Source organism: Cydia splendana, chromosome 1 (assembly GCF_910591565.1).
Source record: "Cydia splendana chromosome 1, ilCydSple1.2, whole genome shotgun sequence".
Lineage (NCBI taxonomy): Eukaryota > Metazoa > Arthropoda > Insecta > Lepidoptera > Tortricidae > Cydia > Cydia splendana.
Genome location: NC_085960.1, coordinates 2,033,349 through 2,052,986, shown reverse-complemented (window position 1 = coordinate 2,052,986; position 19,638 = coordinate 2,033,349). Strand labels below are relative to the sequence as shown.

Below are 19,638 nucleotides of genomic sequence, written 5' to 3'. Positions count from 1 at the left end.
CTTGTTCATAGAGTTAGACCAAAAAAAATTATGCAATGATTTTTATAGCGTATGCAGTGCAAACTAGAGTTATTATTATATCTTGGTCTAACTCTAATGACGTATAAATTCATTCATTCTGAATTAAACGTGTAAAAGAGTAGGTACTAAATATGTCCTAGAGTTATACTGATGATAAACAACATGTCCGCAGCAATTATGCAACTGCCAAGAATCATTAAAGCGACATCTATATGTCAGAGCGATCATTAGTCACTGCCTCGACCACCTGCCATCATTTACAATATTATTCCACCTTGTTTACAATACGCTATGAATGATATAGGTACCTTTAATCAAAAAAAACGAGGGGTAGGGTGATAGCTCTTTTCCATTTTCATCGCGAATATGCACCGTAATTACACATGACTAAGGTTGTGTTTGTGCCATCAAACAGATATGGGTAATTCCTTGTTACTTAAATTTGTGTCATATCAAGGGCGAAGGCATTAATTGCAGAGTTGGGTCGTTAATAAGAGTGTTATTAAAGGTGTAGTTACGATCATACACGTGTCTAAGCTTTTCCCTTTATGCCGTTGGCATAAGGGAAATATATATCTTGGTAGCAGATCATTTCTATATTAAAAATAAAATGTCAGTTTTATGCATGCGTAATTACCTGCAAACACTGAAAATCATATTAACCCAATCAGTGCCAGCGCGAGCTATGCGCTACGTGCGGTGTGTAGGTAGTTGTTAATATGGGGAAAGCGTATGTAGCGAAGAGCGCTTATACGAAGGGAGAACCGGCCTAGCGGGACGCTGGCAGTGAATGTGTTAAAGTTGTGATAAATAGAAAATGGCTATGACCGCCGCCGCCGCAGACATGTTCAGAACCTGATATTCAGACGAAGCCGTATGTGTATGTGAAGTCCCCAACCCGCATAGGGCCAGCGTGGGGAATATAGCCCAAACCCTCTCGGGCTTGAGAGGAGGCCTGTGCCCAGCAGTGGGACGTATATAGGCTAAATTATTTTTTATTTTTATATTATGTATATTGGTGCGATCGCGAGGGAATGCGACCGAGTTCACGCAGTCGCTAGCGTAAATGTGTCGCTTAACTTCAAACTCGGGTAAATCCATTCGACCCTCTCAGCAAATATCTACCCTATTAACTTTTCTTAATACCAAAGTTGCATAATTTGACAGATGGATTTACCCGAGTTTGAAGTTAAGCGACTCAAATGTCGTGCTTAATTCGGTTTAGTTCATGGTAGGCGTGCGTAATTCAGTTTCGTCGGCGGTACCTATACAGGCGAAATCGTGACTCACATACTGAAACAATGATCCCACTTGGGAATTAATCGTGATCACAGCATGTCACGACATGTATTGTAGAAGTCATTGCATGAACAGCCGCCATTTAAAGCAAAGGCTAAAACTGCCACAAATTGTTGGCTCGCCTGTTTTTTCAGCTAATTGTTTTGTTGAACAATTAGCAGACATAGAGGCCGATTTTGATTTAGTAATTTGTTGGTTTTTATCTGGTTTTGACACGGCCTTGACAATAGTCCTGGTGATTGATGCGCATCTCACGCACAGGACTTTCACTTCATTTCGTACCACCGTCCAGACTGTTAACTGTACATCGGTGGACCTTATGCCTTTTGTAATAAGGTCCACCGATGTACAGTTAGGAGTGTTGCTGTTTGTACGTACCAATCAGCGTGAGCGATCTTCATAGTTGTATCAAAACAAGACAAAAACAAATTAAATCAGGATCGGGTCCATAGAAAGATATACAATATTACAAATATCAAAAGATTACAAATATGAAGACGCTGAACAGTAGGTATATTATGAAATGTACGAATAAAAGTTTTTTTACTAAGTTTCCCCAAATGCAGCCACACGTTAATTACCGTCATAAACCTATTTTTTTTATAAAGCTAAAGATTTACAAGAAAAGGCACTCTTGAGTATTCCGGATTCCCAAAATACCGGGATATCGGACCGATTTTTACGATATTTCAATACCGAAATATAAGAGGATCAATATCGAAATATCGGAATTCCAGTAATGAATTTATATAGTTTTATTTTATAAAAAATGAAATTATGACGAATCTGTTAAAAAACCTATACCTATAAGGTTAAGAATTCTGTCAGACTAAAATGACGTACTTTGAAAAAGAAGAAGACAGAGATAATAAGATCCGCTCCGATTAATAACTAGCCCGGATATTCTAGTCTTTTTTTGTACCTTTTTCAGATTTTTTTACAAGAAAATAAAACTGAGCATGCTCAGCGCCTATAAACTCTCGCCTTAATGTTTTCTTAAAAGCCTTTTGTTATGAAACCCTTTCTTATTTCCCCCCATCTCAACTAAACGCATCGTTTAGTTTTGATGAAGTTGCACAAATTAGAGCTCGGGCTGAACACGCGATACGGCTGTATGACACATGCCTTTGCCATAATTTTACTTTTTAAATGTTACGCTAGACTATAAAGCAAAAGCCCGCTCCACACTCGTGCGCGAATCGCGGTGAGCTGAATGAGTCGAATGGTCATTTTTCGGACACTATGATTAAATTTAAATTGTGTGGTATGGACGCAAAAATGAAATTAAAAGATATTGGCTCGCCGATTCCACTCTGAACTTGTGTACGGGACGCTAGATGAGACTGGCAATCAAATTGTCAATTTAATTTTTGTTCTAATTGGCAATTTGATTGTTCCGTCCGGATGCCCACTTAAGGGCCACTTGCACCATCCCACTAACTCGGGGTTAACCCAGTGTCAAATTGTACTGGTAACCATGGTAACTCCTGGTTTAACTGGTTAACCCCGGGTTAGTGGGATGGTGCAAGTGGCCCTAAGACGATTACCTACCTATACGGTTATATATACGGAAGTTTAATAAAGACTGTGTTTTTCGAAAATAATGTTCAAAGGGTTAACCAAATGTTGAAAAAATAAGTAATAAGAAAAGATACCAGCAATAAAACCAACTTAGAGATGTGTTTTTTCAAGCATTTTGGCTGGACCATTGTAAATGGTTGGTTCCATGAAGATAATAAGTTATGATTAGGTTAGATTACAATTTGTATTTCGTCATAGAATATTTAAGAATAGGACATGTAATGATAGGGTAAGGTAAGTACCCCTATTAACGAGCCCATTAAAATCGGCACTGATTACCGCGGTATGTACAAAAAGGCGTTTTATAAGAAAGCCTATTGACTTTTTTTAAATTGAAGTACACACAAATAAAGCCTTCTCTATAAAGTAGTAAAGAAACACAAAGTAAACCATTCGAAAAATCGTAAACTAACTCATCGGGGCGCAGGATTTGAATGCTCCATACTAACGCGCAACACCTCAAGTAAGCAAACGCGTATTTTATGTAGTGATTTTCATAGTAATCGTGAATATTATAGAAAGACTAAGACTTTATATCAATTCTTAATTATGATATTTATGGTTCCCTAATCCTCAATTTGTAAATATTTGCTTGCCAATAGTAAAAAAACAGGAAATTAAAAACCTCGTTGTTGGGTTCCATTTTTTGGTGTGGTTCCTAATTTCGAGGTATAACTCGGTAATAGCGGACACGGTATTTTAAGTTCGAAGGGTTATATATTCATATGTAAATTCATATTTCCTTAACTCTTGATGTTATTGAAATATTTAACTATCTATAAAGCTAAAGAGCTATTAACGTGGTATGAAATCTATTCAAGATCTCTTAATTTTGACTATAGTTTTAAGCACTTAACTGGAGGTTTCCTTAGAAACCATTATATGAGAATCTTGTTTTAATATTGATATAAAAACAAAAGCATGGCTGTCAAGTCTGTTTTATACAATGTTTCGTAATATTTAATATCTTCCGTTTTGATAGTGTTCAAAATATACGCGATCTTTATTTATTTTTATTACTCGTAAATGAGTTTTACAATAATGTGAATTAAACCGTTTAGCGATGGTTACAAAAGACATCACTCGGTAATAAGATGTATGGGTACCCAATACCGACCCACCTACACCTTTTGTAGGAAATAAATAGGTTCATAATATAATTATTATAAAACCTATTGTATTATTTTAATTAGAACCATAATACACAAACATAATAATACACCAACATACAATCGCAATCCAACGCGGCAACGCAGGTAGCGAGCGTGATGGGCCTTTGCTTCGGGGGCAGCCCGGGACGGGTTTTAGTAGATTGTTTATTTTATACATATTTAGTTTATATTTATATTCAATTAGTATTAGTTTTTAATTAATTTAAAATTACGTTTGGATTATGTGTTATTACTTATTAATAAAAGATGCAGTACATCCAATATTCATTTATTTTAATATTTGATTTCACACATACCTTGTATCATTGGATCTATTTGATGTTGATGGGCATTTATTTGTGTGATGAACACAGATAGGTACCTATTTGATCCTAAGTCATGGGTCTTTTCTATGTAGGTATATAAGTATGTATTTGTATTTATCTATATAAGTATGTATATCGTCGCCTAGTATCCATAGTAGAAGCTTTGCATAGTTTGGGGCCATGTCGATCTGTGTAAGATGTCCCCTTATATTTATTTATTTATGTTGTTTTATGTAGATACTTGTATACAGCATGTATTTTTATACGACCACATATATATTATTATCTGAGTGTAGTTAGTAGGTGTATGTAGACTCAAAGGAATTCACTTTCATGATTATGTTTTACTAGAAATCCTCTTATTTTTCCTTATAGAAAAAAACCTAAAAAAAATTAATTGAATCTTATGATTGGAAATCTGATTAAATATAATACCTACTATTTTTTTAGCTACCTACTACTGTCAAATACATATAAGTAGGTATATAAAGAAGGAACTAAAAATGCGATGGGTTTATTTACCCTCGTAAAAAGGAACCCTTATCCGCGGTATTTGGGTAGCAAAGATCAATTACCACGGTAATAGGCAATTTCGACGTTTTAGGTTTAATAATTATTTTTTTCTGTATAACTGGCCAAACAAGTCCATAAACGAATGAAATATAAAATTCGATGTACAAACTATCATAAAAAAAATGTCTTTGTTCATACAGAGCCAACTTATGTTTCATTTTTGGCTGTCTTTGTAAAAGTTGCTTAACCCCCTCGGTTAATAGGGGTACTTACCTTACATTAATATTTCATCGTGGAATTTTTCAACTGATATGTTTAACAAATTCTTGAACATTGTTTATTTTGTGTTATTACTTATATTCAGTATTATGGAAATACAGATAATTATTTTAGAATGGAAATTTTAACAAACAATTTACTTCACCCCCGGCACGCGCCAAGGAAACGACCCAAACGCAAGAATGTATAAAATATGTAATTTTCCCGACATTTTTAATTAAAACTTGTAACAACTCAGCTATTCAAACAATTTCCACTTTTTATCGCAAATTTTGAAACGAGTTAATTCGTTTTATGAAGTTATTTTCTGTAGTACTGTAAATCCTCTGGGAATGAGTGGTGCGCGTGCCAAGCGTCAAGTGCCAAGTGCTAAGTGCCAACTGTCTAGTGGTGTTAGTGTCAGCGAGTGCCACAAGGGATACAATGCTAAAGAACAACAGGTCGAAATTCTTTTTAGGGTATTTATTTAAGTATTTAGGAATATTGAATAGTACACCTGCCAGTCGACCTGTCTACTGGTCTGTCATAAATAGGTATAAAGAAGAAGATTGAAATGTTCACGAAGTGCATTAACTCAAGTGTAACATACGTTACTTTCAAGGTTTTGTTAGATAAATATATTATAGCTGAATTTTTGTAATCTGAAATAGATACCATATATGGCATATATTTTACTAAAGAATAAAGAATATGTCCTGTGCCGCCGAACACCAAAAAAAATGGCGTAGTAGGTACTGGCGTAGAGGTAATAGCGTTAGCCTCGTATGAAGACTTAAGATATTAAAGCTGTTCCCAGTAGCAACCGTTTCCGTCAGCAAGATCTTTTTAAGTAAATGTTCACTTTCTACATTAATTTGTTGAACATGAAGTCAGATAACTCCATATAGTTTACAATTATCAGATGTAATAAAGGCATGAATAGAATTCATAATGACTTAACCAATTAGGTCAAGTGTGTTAATTTGGGTTGGGTTAAGTAGACTGTAAGGAATATATTAGGTACTACCCCAAATGAGGGTACCAAGCGTTGACAGAGGTCGCATATTTACTAATGAGCCACTTTAATTGCCCGGGGGTTGATCAAAATGCTTTAATGTGGAGGCCTAAGCACAGAATAAATAATAGTAGGACAGAAATGACACTTCCTAATACGAAACCGAAGTTTGATTCTGGGACGAATTATGTTGTCCCTTTCTAATGCATGGCACTATCCCTTTCGACTAATTATAATTAGGGTTGTCAAAAATCTTATTTGCAGGTGTGCACGCAAAGCGACGGCAAGATGTGCCAACCCTAATAATTGCTCGTAGCAAAACTGAGCCGAACGGAGCCGAGAATGTCCGAAAGGATCAAGGGGGCGATTTTTGAATTTCGATCGCTCGATTTTGTCACACGAAAATCGGTGGAAAACGGCGAAAAGATATTTTTTGAAAAACGAGCGATAGAAATTGAGATACTAGTGGTATTGATCACTCATTTTCAATTCTAATAATATAATTTAAATGCCTAGGTAGTGGAGATATTACTGAACGCAAAACACGAAATCCAGCGGTTGAATTTAAATAATAATAAAAAGGGCCAAGTGCGAGTCGGACTCGCAAATGAAGGGTTCCGTACCATTATCTATAAAAACGGTCACCCATCCAAGTACTGACCCCGCCCAACGTTGCTTAACTTCGGTCAAAAATCACGTTTGTTGTATGGGAGCCCGACTTAAATCTTTATTTTATTCTGTTTTTAGCATTTGTTGTTATAGCGGCAACAGAAATACATCATCTGTGCAAATTTCAGCTGTATAGCTATCACAGATCACGAGATACAACCTGGTGACAGACGGACGGACGGACGGACGGACGAACGGACGGACAGCGGAGTCTTAGTAATAGGGTCCCGTTTTACGCTTTGGGTACGGAACCCTAAAAATACATTTACAGAGAGACACACATAATAAGTACATGAATAGGTAACAACAGGCGGTCTCTCATCCAGACAACCTTTATTAGTTATTTTTACTCCTCTATAATTTAGGCCTGTTTATCTCAATCTGTAATTTCCTTTGGCCAATGAGTCTAAAAATAACTCCTTTCGATTCTCTAAATCTAAAACCTTTTCAGGTCTAAATGACAAAATGACTCACATTTCTTAACAAGCACTAAACATACTAAACAACAGCGCGTAAATATTTGTAAGCTTAAGTCTCCGAAGCACGCGAAAATTGAATCAGGACCGCCATGTCACCGGAAATAGCAGCGGAAGCGAGCGCATTAGCGCCGCCTGCCGGGAAACTGCGCAAACAACGAGGGGCTTTTAAAAGTTCCTGCAGCTGCTGGGTTTTTGGTAACGGTGCTGGAATGTTGTTTTAGAGTTGGGCAGTTAAGTAATAGTTAGAGCGAGAAAATAGTTGATATGATAATATTTATAATACTCTGTTGCATCATATACACACACAAAAAGATGTTGCCATGGTCAACGAGGGTTGTTTTAGATTTATTTGGCTTTAACTTTATAGTGAAACTTCGATAACTGGAGCGTTGATGAGGCATTTTTTTTGTAAAAACGCAAGTTATTTAGTAAACGTCATGTAAACGTTTTAGATGCAATGACATGCTTTAAAATGACAATAATCTTGAGATTATTTAAGTACTTACTAACAAACCTCTGTAACTAAGAGAGCAATGATATTTTACGAGTTTACTTAAATTACCTCTACAATACGAATCGTTGTACCTCTGTAACTCGAAACCTCTTTAACACCAAGTTTTTGGCGTTTTCCTTGAGTTTTAAATTTACCTCCGACGTAAATAAGTAAAAATCATGAAAGTTTAAATCAGTGTTTACCTTGAGATTCGTGTTATAGAGGTTCGAGCGTTTATTGTTCACTTACGGTCCCCGGCACTTAAAGTATTGAACCAATTGTTGTCACTCAATTGAGAATATACTAACTATTATGAAAAGCATACAAAGTTACTGCCTTTTCTTCACGAAGGCGGATTGGCGCTCGCCTACCACACTTAACTCCTAACGAGTTATTTCCTAGAAAGTATAATTTAGTGATGATGATGAAATTATGTACTAGTTCCAATTAACTATAACACTAGAGCTCTTTGCATTCATGTTGACCTGATTAGCTTTTTAGACGTCCATGTCTATGCCGGCATAAATGTATCTTCGAAACCTTCAGCAACTACGCTTAATGAGACTAATTAGAAATTAAGATTATAATAATATACAGAGTTGATAGATAGACAGAAGTAGAGTAACTTAAGCCTAAACTGTTACTACTTGTAGTGTCCGACCAAAACCGGATTTTTTGCTTAAACCGAAACCGAAGGTTTGGTTTGCTCTAGTTTCTGCCGGTCTTAGTCTTCGACCGAAACATGATTTTTATACCAAAACCGAAAGCGAAACTGTTATTTCTTGTGTTGCGCTTAAGCTTAAACATATGGAAATCGGCGTGTTATATGAAATCACAGTTATCATATTCAGCAATAAATGCAAGTTTTGTAACTTCCAGCAGAAGAAAAGAAAAGAAAATATGTATTAGTAACATCATTAAAAGTCGGTTTATAAATTTACATTTAAAGCATTATACTTATAACTAGATAATACAATAATACATTTTGTACATATATTTCATATGTATATGTATTTATTTATTGTTTACTAATTCATTTATATCAGAAGATGCAGATATTTAACCGTTACTACATTGGTTATTTACCGTACACTTTGATGTTAACATCAATAACGTATAGGCTCATTTGTCATACGTCAGCGCGGACACTGGGTTAATGGACTTAATAAAAAATATAAATATTGTGTGGAATATTTGTGTTACATTAACGATATGGCTGATTTATGATCTGATTAAAAATTGGTTTCCGGGCTCGATTTGTAATACTTACTGGTCCTGCCCTAGTTTTAACATGAATTGTGATTTTATAAATATTTCTAACTATAGATGGTCAAGCAAATCTTGTCAGTAGAAAAAGGCGCGAAATTCAAATTTTCTATGAGACGATATATCCCTTCGCGCCTACATTTTTCAAATTTGCCGCCTTTTTCTACTGACAAGATCTGCTTGACCAACTATATCTATGAGAAATGGCTAAAAATTGAATTTATGGGTCATAATTTTATGGAGTTTTGATTAGTTTTATCAAAAAGAATAGATGGTATAGAGGGGTCCTGTCATTGTAAATTTTGTAGTCACTGTAAATTTACTGCCATCTATCGACACACGACTAAAACTCAAAATGAAAACGTATAAAGTTATCAAAAAATGTATATATATGGATAAATGATTTTATTATTTTTATATCATTTTGATCCATGTTCATTCACTGATATCTATGTGTTAAAATTGTTAAATATGAAACGGTGTCGTCACGCCATCTAGCCGAGGATAGGCTAAAGGTGTGTGCGGCATCTATTCGAGAATGACTTTTACTTGAATTCCGAGGCACGTTTTTTCCTTAGACTTTATTCGTCTTATACGAAGTTACATATGTCTTTGGTTTTATTATCATATTTTACAGTACATGTTGTACTAGCGCTAGTAAAAAATAAGTTAATAATAATATTTCTAAAAACTGTGTACCTACCTATCTATACCTACTCTAAAGCTTACATTTGGGCTGAAGGTAATAGAGTAATAGGTGCAATACGGATCAGTAATTTGAGTTCCTGTTCAAGTGCCTAGTCTTTCTCACTTTGTAAAGATTATCATTAAATATATTTTTATAGCTTTGTCTAAAAGCTTTAAAACAATAATTTAAATTGCAACATTACCGTTGACATCGCAATACGTTTACACTATTTCATAAAATGAATTGTATAAAGATTTGACTTTTCTGCACCTTAAATCGAAGAAGAAATATAAAAAACAACAGCTGGTTTATGTGTCGGAGAAACAACAGTTCATAATGATAACATCACTTCACTTGAAAAATGTTGTATGGTTCGGAGTGCTGGACTGCACTTAAGAAGCACGAACAACAAGTGCATACGGCAGAGATGAAGATGCTGAGATGGGCAGGTGGGGTAACACGCTTGGATAAAATCCGAAATGAATACGTCAGAGGATCCTTTAAGGTAGCCCCAATAATCGACAAGCTGAAAGAAGGGAGACTCCGCTGGTATGGCCACGTAATGAGAAGGGAGGAGAGCTACTCTGTAAAGACTGTGCTCAACATCAAAACACAGCCCAGGGGAAGAGGCAGGCCACCAGCCACGTGGTGGTCAACTGTCGAGAGGGATCTAAAGGCCCAAGACATTTCGCCAATGATAACCCGGGACAGAAGGTCCTGGCGCCGCTGCACAAGGAGGCCCGACCCCAGATGAACTGGGAATATGGGCAAGGACAAGAAGAAGATATTTTTTAATAGCTACTTACAATAGCTACATTCATGACTTTAAATAGTTCAAGTAGCCACATGCATTGTGATTGGAAATCCGCCAGAGTAGATAATTATCGGCCTAGAGTTAACTGTCTGGTAATCACCACGCCGTCCATTGTGACGTTAGAATTGGCAACAATGTAAAAAACGGTTTGCGTAATTTTAAAAGTAGGTAATTATACATTTTTAAGTTCATTAACCGGGTCAAAATTATTTTCGCTGTCTCGTTTCTGACCACTCTGTCACGCTTCTATTTCTATTTTTGTCTTTTATAAAATGAATAAAAAAAGTTGAGTGCTATTGCATGTCTTACTAGCTGTGGATTATAATTCTCTTGAGAAAAAATTAAAAACTGAATTTCACCCCATACAAAAGGCTCCACTCCGTCACATTTTTTGAGGACAAAAAACAAGACAACGAAACATTTTTTGACGCAACTCATACAATTTGTTTGAGTTTAATATGTAGGTACCTATGTAGCACTGCAGTTTCATGTTTTTTAAACCACAAAATAAAACAAAAATATAATTATATTTAATGAATAGCTAGGAGTTTAAAAGCAAAACATACCTTTTATTGTACCGTAACTCCAAAACTATTTAACACACGTGAAATATCTTCAAAACTGCACTAAACCCGACTACGTTTATAAATAAACAAAATTCAAGAGCGTGCCAAATTCACTCGTATAAATAGCTCAAATAACTCCACAGCAGGTATTTAAAAACAAAACTGTCTATGGTATTTAGTTTTCGTAAAGTTTGAATATGGAACGGCAGCGGCGACCCGCCTCGGTGGCGGCTGTTTGGTTACTGGCCGGTTGGACTGGTTGGAGCGCCGGTGGCAGAATGGGACCAACCTTTGCCCGATGCAGGAAGAAAATTCTCGCGCATCCGCAATGTAAATTTTGTACTTTTTTTTAAGTTAAAAAGATATCTCGTATGAGTCCGTCTAAGCTAACTTTGCACAGACTTGAAGAGAACGAAGTGAGAGGGGTCATTATAAACGTCATATTTTCATATAAAATTGATAGTAATAATGACATTATTACCAAATTTTGTCATTGCAAATGCCATGCTTAGTTTTAAAATATTGTTTTATACATGTAATAATTATATTTATATAGCCGGTCAAACAACTTTGTCAGTAGAAAAAGGCGCGAAATTCAAGCGCCTACATTTTTTTTTAATTTACCGTCTTATTCTACCGACGGAAATGGCTTGCCAAATTATAGTACAGTCGCCATCAGATATATCGGAGCGGTCAAGGCTGTCACAAATATCTGAACACGCCTCTATTGTCAAGGCGTTAGAGTGCGTGTGATATTGTGAACACCTTGGCCGCTCCGATATATCTGATGACGACTGTACAAAGTACAAACTGTATAAATACAGGAAAAACTAAAAAGTTGCATTAAAGAAAATAAGCTCGATTATTTTTCATGCAAAGTAAGGAATGTAGTAAAAAAGTATCGATATCGGAGTTATTGGCACAATCCTTCACGAGTCAAGTGTGAGCGCTAACAATCGTTTCAGATACGTCACAAAGTAGCCAACACAGCAAATGATAGTTGATACAAATACACATACATTTTGTATAATTATGTATGTAATCATTCTCATGGTATATTGCATGAAATATATGTATCTATAATATTTCAGAATTATATCGTGCGTGGAGGGGTAGTTAACTTCAGACCCCCCTCTGCTCGTAGCCTTTCGTAGCCGCTACGCGTTTCGTAGCAGTGCCTTTATGAATCATAGTTTTGGCTTTTATGTTATGAATTAATGGTTAAGGTGGTTCGCTTTCCATACAAAAAACAATTGCGTTATATTAAGTAATTACACACTTTTACTACATACATATGTGCACATCTATCTACTTTCAAATGTTTATTTGCGCTAAATTGATAGTAAAACTTTGTTTTATACATAAATCACGCATAAACGTTATTTTGGTATTGCACTGATAAATAATAAAACGTTTTTTGCGTGATGCTTAATATAACGAAATTGTTTTTTGTATGGAAAGCGAACCACCTTAAGTAATGTATTAACGTTGCTAATGACGTTAACAATTCATAAACTTCTTTTCGGTAAATTAAGTTAAGCAGTTTGAAAACTTTACCCCTTATAGCGTTTGTATGTACCCAAATAAGAAAATGGGGCTCTAACTAACTCAGAGTGAGTTACTTAACTTACATTATTTTATACCACGGCGGTGGTAAACAAGCTTACGGACTTACGTGATGGTGAGCGGCCAACGGATCCTATGTACGCTTGTAGTATTTAAGAGTAGTAGTATCGAACGCGATTAAAACCTATCACAAATATCACGCATTAAGAATCGCACGAACCCGCTGCTAAAAAGCCGCTCCCATACAATCAAAGTTGCAGCGTCCACCATCAACGACCCGTCAGTGCCAGTCCCAACGAGAAGTCTCAATTTTTCATAAAAGCATTATCTTACCCAACGTTGACGCAGGTGGTGAAGCTCTGGTTGTTGCATATTAAATACCGAACCGTAAACAAGATGAAGCATTCATCTCTGTCTTGCATACTTGACAGAAAGAGACGAATGATCGACTAGAGCCCCTCTGACACACCCATAAAATATGAATACAACTGTCAACGGCTTTCAAACCATCATGTCATAGGTCAGAACGGAGGCCCAAGCTTTAGGGCGTTGTATAGAATTCTAACATTCGTATCGTCATCTAGTAAAGGGGCCCACCGATTACCAGTTCGCCGGACGATGCCAGCCTGTTAGTTCGTCAGAACCTTAAGTGGCCCACTGATTAACAGTCCGCCGGACGGTATCGGCCTGTCAGTTAGAACAAAATTTTGACAGTTTCGAACAACTGACAGGCCGATACCGTCCGGCGGACTGTTAATCAGTGGGCCCCTTTAGACACAGTTTCACAGAACAAAAATCGCGCGTAAAATAAGTAGTTAAATGATCATTCTGTAAACACCTTGATTGTAAGAAATAAATGAAATGAAATCAGAAAATCAGATGTAGTTCTTCATAGTATGTTAATGCTTAGTAATTTATTTACAGAATTACATTTATAACTTTTATAAGAAAGGATTTTTTTAGCCTGCTTTCTTTCACAAATCGAAAATATTATAAAGAGCCCTTTTTAATTCATAATCCATTTATTGCATTAACTTATAATAAATTAAGTTACTCGTTATAATTTCGAGAGCCAAATCTCACAAACGTTTATAAGTAATAATATTTTAAACCGTTAATATTGTGTTTGCATTTCGCCTCCAACTTAAATTGGTGTTTAATTTAATAATGTTTTTAAATAATATTATAATTATTTTGTAATTTTTAATTAATAAATATTTAATCGATATTTAGTCCATGACTAAAAAAATTACAGGACCAAAAATCCTTCGTCATTCCTCAGACCACATTTTAATCACAATTACCCTCTCTTTTTTATAATTCCACACTAGACATTAAACATGGGAGTATTATTTAAGTTAAAAATTATCCAAAAAAGGTTTTATTTAAGTTATAGACTCACCTTATCCCAATCCCATGTTCCGTGTCGTGCCACTCGCTCGGGCCCGGGCGCGGTACTGGATGGCGTATTGATCCGCGCAGCCTCTGGACCCAGCTATAAATAGACCTATCAAACGATCATATGGACCACTGAGGCTTTCAGGCGTGTACCTTTTTTAATCGGGAAATAGTTAAAAAATATATGAGGTTTGAAAATGGCACTTAAACTCACTATTTGGTACTAGATATGAACTCAGATTCACTGCGCAGACTCTTTAGATCTCGTTTTTGCACATCATTAGGCATTGACTAGACAGACAACAATAAAACAAAAGAGGTATTTAAAAAAAGTAAAATTAATGATTTCTTTGTTTGTTTTCAAGTGAATTGCGTCAATTAAAGTTATACAATATCTAATGACTTAATACTAGCATTTCTTTCTAATATACCTTTGCCAATAAGATTGGTATCGGTAGTGAAAAGCGTTAGGCACCAGAATGTTGTTACAGGCCTCAGCTATGACGTCTCGAAATTTAAGAAGAGGCGTATAAAATGAATGCTTATTGAATAGATTACACGCGCAGCTTAAAAGTTTAAAGATAATAATTAAACATATTGAATAGCTATAACTGTTTCATATCCATACACAATGTGTTGTTTTGTGTCTGACCTCTTATTACGATGCGATACCCTATGGAAATGGAATATTTAGATGTGTGTAACTTGATTTTATAAAAAAATATTCCTAAACGTACTGTCGTAAGCCATACTAACATTAAGTTAGTTCTACGGTTACATGTCGCGCGAGGGAAAAAAATACACCAGTTAAACCGTAAAATTAGCTTAATATTGTGAAGATTTGGGTAATTCGCAGCAAAAAACGTTCAATGTCGTTAAAAAAATAATAAGTAAATTTACTTGTATTTAGTGAAATACTATTTTATATTTTAGTGGGTGGACACTGTAAAGAAGGCCTGCTAGAGATCTATACAGGCACCTATTATTAGGAACGCGGAAAATCGTGCAGAATGGAGAGCCTTGGTGCACAAAATGACGACCTCATGTGATCGCGACCCCCAGTCATGAGGAATCGAGGAAGAAGAAGTGAAATAGTTTAATATTTAATGTTTTCCCGCCAGTTACATTTGACACTAAAATAGAGACAACGTAAATTTGCATCATAAATGCAGACTTTCGCCCAAAATTCCTGCGTAAGATTGATGACAGCCGCCGAGACTCCTTTTGATGGATGGCACTAGTATAAATATCTCATTAAACAATGTTAAAAGCTGATTACTTTTATATCCTCCATGATGTATTGAGCAATTTTAAATGTTAATGAAATAATATTCATAATGAGAACGGTTAAGTTGACAGTTGCTTGAGAAAATTTGTTGCAATTAAGGCATTTTCTCAGATTATATTAAAAGGAAAAACCAGGGATCGGAACCGGTTTTTGGCAAAACCGTATTTAACCATATTTTTTGAATTTATTTTATACTCGGAAAATAGGACTCAGTTGTGTTTTACTTATTAACAAAGAACGAAAAAATACCGTTTTCGTTCCCATATAAAAAATACCGGTATCCGATCCCTGTAAAGAACAATACGTGTACCACGTCTAGTCATATTCCTCCTTCCTGTACTACGATTATTTGCCACGGTTTACAGGCCGAGGCCGGGCAAAAGGTCCGAGTCAGAAAATACCTGTTTCCACCGAAGTATACATAGAAGTTTTCTCAAACATGTGTGGAAATACAATATACAGAATGATTCAGGAGACGTGACCAGGATTAACACTGCGCATTTCGTAAATTATTAGCAACTGTTTCGTATCAGTGAGGTTAACGTTAATTTTTAGTCGTGTTGAAAAAAAAAGTTATTAATTTATTTACGACATGCATGGTCACCCTACAATTAGAATACTAAACTACCGATATTCTGTATCAAATTGAATGTCATCACTGTCATCACGGTCTGGTTACTTTTGAAAATTCGCATTGATACTCGGCATTGATAGTTTATTTTCTTCGTAATCAAAATGCTGTCATTACGGTTAAAGAGGTTTTATGTTTACCTATTAATTAGGTCTTGTCCTCACCAAAAAGTTAAAACATAGGAAAATGTGTGGTTGTTTCACCTAAATACGAAGGTGATCGATCAATTATCAGTTATGAGTGTGCAGGATTAGTCCTGCTCACGTCTCATGAATCACCCTGTATGTACATATTATACATATATTTAGCGAATGTCGCATAACGTTATATACCTACACGATCCTTCCGCGAAGTTGCGCACCACAATTAGATGTCGAAATGATTTCATTTGATATAATTCATCCGTGCGCCTCACTCCAATACATGTACGAACAGGTAGGTACGAGCCAAATGCAATCGAGAATGTTAACAAAATTATACCTATCTAAATGCAAGTTCAAACTGGCCTCCAGTTTGGCTGAGTTTGCTGTTTCCCGACCACTAATAACATAAGTACATATCGCGGTCGAAACGAAAATATTAAATTATAATAACGAGCATTTTTCCCGGGGAAGTGGGTCAGAATTAACTTGCAAAGCCTGGTCCAGACAGAACCCGTGGAGAAAAGTAATCAAATAAATTGAATTTGATGCTGAATGCTAAGCGTGGTCCGGGATGAGAAAAATATAAGAAAATTTCATTTTTCAGCGCCAACCTGTACCGTAGTATAAATTTCATTAGATAGACGTGGATATCGACGGAGGCGTGACGTGACGTGACGTAGGTACGCGTTTGCGTTAAGTGTCATTTTGTATGGGATTTTCCACCACGTCCAGTTTCCAAAACGTCGCGCTTGGCGCTCTGTTCAAAATCCCATACAAGAACTGGACATAACGCTAACGCGAACGCACGTCACGTTATCCAATGAAATTTACACGGAGTTATGAATAATTTAGAAATGAAACGAAGGTGGTAGTTCAGCTATAAGGCGCGCGGCCGTTCAAACGGATGGCCAAAGGTTCAAATCCCGATTCGTACTCATAGCTTCTGCCCGCGACTTCGTCTGCGCAGGACGATGATGATGATTGATAATAACTATCTTATGTCCTCGGGCCTCAAACTCATACCAAATTGTATCTAAATCGGTTAAGCGGTTTTGCGTGAAGAGGTAACTAACAGCAGTCTGTCTGTCACCTCTTCACAGACAGACAGGCATTTTAAATATTTATAAACTGAAAATAAATGTCATATAGGTACTAAGAATGTAATGTAGCCGAATGGCACAGGCACCTGCCGCGATAGCAGAGGACGCTGGTTCGATTCCAGCCTGGGGCATTTATTTCAGTTTATAATTTATATAGCAGCAGAAAGCTTGAAATAAAAACAAATTAAAATATTTAATTAATTGAATCTAAAAATAATTTAATTTGTTCTAATACTTCTCATAGGAAATAAATCATTTTGAATTTGAATTTGATAGGCATTTTATTTATCACAAATATTTGTTCCTGAGAAATGGATGTCTTATTTTGTATGAACGCTTATCTATACATATAAGTATGTATTAATTATATATATCGTCGTCTAGTACGCCTTATTGAGCTTAATGTGGGACTTGAGGTCAATCTGTTTAAAATCGGCCATTTTTAAAGTAAAATTTCTAAACAAAGGTAACACGTGGGGGAACGGTACAATAGTATAAGGTATGTTGTACAATCAATTATATCAGGATCCCCATCTCTCTATGACCTTTACGCGTAAATGCCAAATGTACACGTGTTAGGTATCTCGTGCAATGTTCGAAAACTAATATGACAAAAGTCTGACCTACGACCTTTAGTAGGTAATTGCAGGTTTATTACATCCCGTACAACACAGTCACCATCCGCTAAACACTACCTACGTACTAATTTTGTATCAAGCAGAAACACGTCTGCGAACGATGCTATTAAGCATAAAAACAAATGCCAATAGTGCCAATACAAATATCATAAAATAAAAAAAATAAAAAGCCTTTTATTTGTGATCCCTTAATAACATATTGAAAATAATGTTTTTTCGTATCCTAAGCCTAAGTATTATTTATTTTGGGATCCCCTCTTGGGTAAAGACCTCCTCCAGCTTTTGCCACCTGTCTCGGTCTTGGGCCACTTGTGGCCACCCCATGCCGGCAATTTTCTTGATGTCATCCACCCAGCGCTTGAGCGGGTGTCCCGCATGTCTGTTCCCACTCCCTGGTCCTCTGCACTCTGTCACTCGTTTCGCCCACCTCGAGTTATCGTAGCGTGCAATGTGTCCTGCCCACTTCATTTTCTTGACGTATTGTAATGCATCAATTACTTTAGTTTTTTCCCGAATGTTCTTATTTTTGATCTTGTCCTTAATCTTGACATTGAGTAGGCTTCTTTCCTTCGCCCTTTGACAAACCGAAATTTTTTGAGCGTTTTTTTCGTTAAACTCCACGTCTGGCAGGCGTATGTGAATGTTGGTAGGATGCACAAGTCCATATATGGCCACACATGGTGACAAATGTCACATATGGTGCAAATATTCGCTGTATTGGGTACGGTCCTGGTAGCTCAGATGGCAGAGCACCAGTGTTAGTGGGTTCAAGTCCCACCTAAGACAGTGAATTTTTCCATTTTTAATTTGTTTCTACACTACGTCTTATCTGAGGGTTTCAGTATTCTACAGGTTTGTCAATAGAATATAAATAAATTATAAAATAAATACTATCTGCCCGATTCGAACATTAAGATACGTCAATTAATAGATCTAGAAACGATATAGATTAGATGTGTCAGTATCAAAAGTGACGTTTTTGTTTGAAGAAACGTAAATTTATGATAATCACCGTACACTGTCTTGTACTAACCGTACAATTTCAATCGTATTACCTTGCTACTACGACCTTGATACTGGCGAAATAGCCCCACTGAGCTGAAGCCATAATTTTAAAAGAATGACACTGACATTTCTAATCCATATCGTTTCTAGATCTATTAACTGACGTATGTTAAAGTTCGAATCGGGCCGTATGGGTCATAAGCAGTGTTGGCCGTAATGGTTAATTCTAATTAAAAATTAATCAATTGCATTAACCATGAATTCCGCAAATAATCGATTGAATTACGCATCAATTTAATTAAAGTTAGTTAGAATTGAATTTTGAGACGTTTAATTACATTGATTGTCAATCTAATTGCCTATTTAATGGCATTAACGTTTCAAAAAATTAATTAGAATTACTCTCAATTGCATTAACGTTTAATGGAATTAAATATTTTTTTCATAAACTAATAATTAATTTTACTTTTGCTTGGAACTATTAAAATTATAAATAAAAATAACCATGTTAATACAAGCTCAGTGAATTATCAGATCGTGATATTTTGAAATGAGACTTAACAAAATGACCCTGAACCCTGGCAGTAGGTACCTAGTGGAACTCCAGGTCGGTTTAACATAGACACACGCCGTTTTGGTCTAATCTAAATCTGCTCTCCCAAGTGTTCATCAAGACGAGTCAGATGACCAAAATAGCGTGTGCCTATGTTGCACCAAACCTGAGGTCCAC

General features: G+C 36.0%; 1 protein-coding gene across 10 annotated transcripts in view; it reads right to left on the bottom strand.

The window, feature by feature from the left end:
• Positions 1-14,182, bottom strand: part of LOC134789606 (glutamate-gated chloride channel) — a 45,539-nt gene extending 31,357 nt beyond the window's left edge. For 2 of the 10 annotated variants that reach the window (XM_063760202.1, XM_063760194.1), the window contains exon 1: positions 14,108-14,181. The gene's annotated coding sequence lies outside the window, so the exon portion shown is untranslated. Of the gene's footprint in view, positions 1-14,107 lie in introns of all 10 variants that reach the window. The other 8 variants (XM_063760185.1, XM_063760179.1, XM_063760241.1 and 5 more) reach the window with 6 other exon arrangements.
• Between the last annotated feature and the right edge of the window lie 5,456 nt (positions 14,183-19,638).